Source organism: Saccopteryx bilineata, chromosome 3 (genome assembly GCF_036850765.1).
Source record: "Saccopteryx bilineata isolate mSacBil1 chromosome 3, mSacBil1_pri_phased_curated, whole genome shotgun sequence".
Classification (NCBI taxonomy): Eukaryota; Metazoa; Chordata; class Mammalia; order Chiroptera; family Emballonuridae; genus Saccopteryx; species Saccopteryx bilineata.
The window spans coordinates 255,863,618-255,868,695 of NC_089492.1; positions in this window are offsets into that span (position 1 = coordinate 255,863,618).

The window sequence follows — 5,078 nt, forward strand, 5'->3', positions numbered from 1 at the left end:
TCCGACCGGAACAACAACGCAAGACTCGTGGGTTCCGGAGAGGTGGTGCGCCCACTCTGGACCAAAAGGGGAGGGATTTACAGCTGCCTTTTTTGGAGCGCCGCTTGCCTTTATATCTCAGGTGCAAACCCTGCCACTCCAGGGTTCTTTTGAGGATACTGGAAAAAAGCAACCATTTGCAGAGAATGGTGATCCCCCTGAATGTTTGGAGAATTGAGAGAGACATTGTAAAGCTCCCTACTCCAGTTGGGGGACTCAGGGAGGACTGCGCTGGCGATTGAGTGCCTAACGAGTTAGCTAGGCAAAAAAAGGGCCGGGCAAGGCCTCCCAGGCAAAAAAAAGTTGCATGAAGAAAGATCCTAAGGTAGAGAAAAACGAGCCTAGTAGACTTGTAGGCAAAGACGGATTTATAGTTAATGAAAGCATAAGTTTCTAGACCTGTCATTTGCACTGCCTTTTTCAAGGCCCTGTACCTAAAGTTGTATTGTTTTTCTTAAAGAGGACCTCCCAAATAGTGTAAACTTTGGGCTGCACAAAACTTGACTCCGCCATAGGGAAAATGACTTCACCATAGGGAGCCAGTGGAGAGGAGGGGCATGATTACATATGTTTTTAAAGTAACCATCTGACAGCCAATGATGGGAGTAGATGGAGAGATCAGATGAGAGATGATTGTCTGGATTAGTGTGGTGGCAGTGAAGAGGGAGAGAAGGGGATAGATCCCACTTATAATTAAAAGAGAGAAATTACAGGACTTGCTGACTGGCCCAGTGTAAAATAGTACACATTACACCACCAATCAATAGCTGTTCTCTTACTCTGCTTTTATTCTTATAAATTATTACCAGCTAATATGTATTTCCTATAGCCTGCAAAGTAATAATGTTCAAAAGGTGGAAAGCATGCACCTCTATGTTCATTGCAGCATTATTTACAATAGCCAAGATGTGCCCAAGTGTTCATCAGTAGGTGAGTGGATTAAAAAGCTGTGGCCCTGATAGGATGGCTCAGTTCGTTAGAGCCTCTCAAAGTGCAGAGGTTGCCAGTTCAATTCCAGGTCAAGGCACATATAGGACTAGATTGATGTTCCTGTCTCTCTCTCTTTCTCTAAAGTCAATAAAATAAACATTAAAAAAAGCTTTGGTATATTTACACAGTGGAATACTACTCAGTCATAATTAAAAAAAAAAAAAGGAAATCTTACCCTTTGCAATAGCATGGATGAACCTGGAGAGCATTATGCTAAGCAAAATAAGCCATTCAGACCTGTGGTGATGCAGTGGATAAAGCGTCAACCTGGAATGCTAAGGTCGCTGGTTCAAAACTCTGGGATTGCCGGGTCAAGGCACATATGAGAAGCAGCTACTATGAATTGCTTCTCCCCGCTTTCTTTCTCTCTCTAAAGAAAAAAGAAATATACAGTCTGACCAGGCGGTGGCGCAGAGGATAAAGCGTCAAACTGGGATGCCGAGGACCCAGGTTTGAGACCCCGAGGTTGCCAGCTTGAGTGAGGGCTCATATGGTTTGAGCAAAAGCTCACCAGCTTGGACCCAAGGTCACTGGCTTGAGCAAGGGGTTACTCGGTCTGCTGAAGGCCCACGGTCAAGGCACATATGAGAAAGCAATCAATGAACAACTAAGGTGTCACAATGCACAACGAAAAACTAATGATTGATGCTTCTCATCGTTCCTGTCTGTCTGTTCCTGTCTATCCCTCTCTCTGACTCTCTCTCTGTCTCTGTAAAAAAAAAAAAAAAAAAAAATACAAATAATGTATTATAGAATTGTACACGTGAGCCTGACCTGTGGTGGCGCAGTGGATAAAGTGTTAACCTGGAAATGCTGAGGTTGCCGGTTCGAAACCCTGGGCTTGCCTGGTCAAGGCACATATGGGAGTTGATGCTTCCAGCTCCTCCCCCCTTCTCTCTCTCTCTCCTCTGTCTCTCTCTCTCTCTCCTCTCTAAAAAAAAAAAAATGAATAAATAAAAAATAAAAAAAATAAAAAATAAAAAAAAAGATATTTTAGAATTGTACACGTGAAACATACCCATTTTATTAATCTCACCCCAATAAATTCAATTAAAAAGGCGAAAAACTTATACAAATACAAAATGAACACATGTCAAAAAATAATGTCAAAATAAATAAAATAAACAAAAAATAATAAAAGAGCAAGGATTTTATTTGATTCATTGCTGAATTATCAGCACCTAGAACAGTATGTGGTAAATACACTGCTCATAAAAATCAGGGGATCAGGGAACGTGCAGATACTCCAGTACTTTCAGCCTTTTGTATAGTGCATTTTCACCAATGAAATAAAAGTTGGTTTTGCATCTCATTTGTATAATTGAACAACTTTCTTTGACTTGTCATTCACTTTTCTGATGTTCTTGTTTAATAAAAAAAATCAAATGCTTCTGGCCCTGGCCGGTTGGCTCAGTGGTAGAGCGTCGGCCTGGCGTGCAGAAGTCCTGGGTTCGATTTCCGGCCAGGGCACACAGGAGAAGCGCCCATCTGCTTCTCCACCCCTCCCCCTCTCCTTCCTCTCTGTCTCTCTCTTCCCCTCCCACAGCCAAGGCTCCATTGGAGCAAAGATAGCCCCCGGCGCTGGGGATGGCTCCTTGGCCTCTGCCCCAAGCGCTAGAGTGGTTCTGGTCGTAACAGAGCGACACCCCGGAGGGACAGAGCATCGCCCCCTGGTGGGCATGCCGGGTGGATCTCGGTCAGGCGCATGCGGGAGTCTGTCTGACTGTCTCTCCCCGTTATCAGCTTCAGAAAAATACAAAAAAAAGTAGCCTGACCTGTGGTGGCGCAGTGGATAAAGCGTCGACCTGGAAATGCTGAGGTCGCCGGTTTGAAACCCTGGGCTTGCCTGGTCAAGGCACATATGGGAGTTGATGCTTCCAGCTCCTCCCCCCTTCTTTCACTCTGTCTCTCTCCTCTCTCTCTCTCTCTCTCTCTCTCTCTCTCTCTCTCTCTGTATCTCTCCCTCTCCTCTCTAAAATGAATAAATAAAAATAAATAAATAAATTTTATAAAAGAAAAAAAATACAAAAAAAAATCAACTGCTTCTTTTTTTATCACTTCATATTCATTTCAAAATATCCCCTGAGAGGCACAGTCACAGACAAAAAAAGAGAAAAAAATATCCCCTAATTTTTGTGAGCAGTATAGTTAGCTCTTAATAAATATTGAATGAATGGACCCTGGCCAGTTAGCTCAGTTGGTTAAGAGCATTGTCCTGAAACAACAAGTTTGTGGGTTCGATCCCCAGTTTGGATATACATGGGAAGCAACCAAAAAATGCAAACTGAGTGGAACAACAAATGCTTCTCTTCCTCCTTTTTTCTCTCTCCCTCTCTCTTTCTAAAAGTTAAAAAAGAAAAAGGAAAAAAAAAAAAGCCCTGACAGGATTCTTTGGAGCATCCTCCTGGAGTGCGGAGGTTGCCAGTTCAATTCACCAGCCAGGGCACATACAGGAGCAGCTCAGTGTTCCTGTTTCTGTCTCTCTCTCTCTCTCCCTCCCTCTCTCAAAAAATACATGTATATAGCCAGACGAGGTGGTAGCGCAGTGGAGTGTGTCAGACTGGGACACAGAGGACCCAGGTTCAAAACCTGAGATCACCCGCTTGAGGGCATGCTCACCAGCTTTAAGCTGGCTTGAACGTAGGATCATAGACATGACCCGATGGTTGCTGGCTTGAGCCCAAATGTCACTGGCTTGAAGCCCAAGGTCACTAGCTTGAGCAAGGGGTCACTCGCTCTGCTGTAGCAACCCCCCGTCCCGGTCAAGGCACATATGAGAAAGCAATCACTGAACAACTAAGGAGTTGCAACAAAGAATTGATGTTTCTCATCTCTCCCTTCCTCTCTGTCTGGCCCTATCCGTCCCTCTCTCTCTGTCTCTGTCACACACAAAAAATACATATAACATATATATATGTGAGTAAATGAAAGATGAGAAAGTAGAAATGTGAGTGTAAACAGATCTTTCAAGAAGTCTGTTAGGGCCATGGCCGGTTGGCTCAGTGGTAAAGCGTCGGCCTGGCGTGCAGGAGTCCCGGGTTCGATTCCCGGCCAGGGCACACAGGAGAAGCGCCCATCTGCTTCTCCACCCCTCCCCCTCTCCTTCCTCTTTGTCTCTCTCTTCCCCTCCCGCAGCCGAGGCTCCACTAGAGCAAAGTTGGCCCGGGCAATGAGGATGGCTCCATGGCCTCTGCCTCAGGCGCTAGAATGGCTCTGGTCCCAACAGAGCAATGCCCCAGATGGGCAGAGCATCGCCCCCTGGTTGGCATGCCGGGTGGATCCCGGTCTGGGGCATGCAGGAGTCTGTCTGACTGCCTCCCCGTTTCCAACTTCAGAAAAATACAAAAAAAAAGAAAAGAAAAGAAGTCTGTTAGCCTGACCAAGCAATGGTGCAACGGATACAGCATCTACTCAGGACCCTGAGGACCCAAGTTTGAAACCCCCATGTCACCGGCTTGAGCATGGCCTCACCAGCTTGAGTGTGAAATCAGAGACATAAACCCATGGTTGCTGGCTTGAGCCCAAAGATTGCTGGCTTGAGCCCAAGGTCGCTGGCTTGAGCGAGGGGACACTTGCTCAGTTGTAGTATCCCAGTCAAGGCACCTGTGAGAAAGCAATCAATGAACAACCGAAGTACTGCAACAAGTAGATGTTTCTCATCTCTCTCCCTTCCTGTGTCTGTCTCTTGCTAAAAATAAATAAATAAAAAGTTTGATATAGGGATGTGGCAGTTGTAAGGTGGAGGGAGATATGTCTAGAGCAGGGATAGTCAACCTTTTTATACCTACCGCCCACTTTTGTATCTCTGTTAGTAGTAAAATTTTCTAACCATTCACCGGTTCCACAGTAATGGTGATTTATAAAGTAGGGAAGTAACTTTACTTTATAAAATTTATAAAGCAGGCCTGACCTGTGATGGCGCAGTGGATAAAGCGTTGACCTGGAAATGCTGAGGTCACCGGTTCGAAACCCTGGGCTTGCCTGGTCAAGGCACATATGGGAGTTGATGCTTCCTGCTCCTCCCCCTTCTCTCTCTCTGTTTCTCTCTC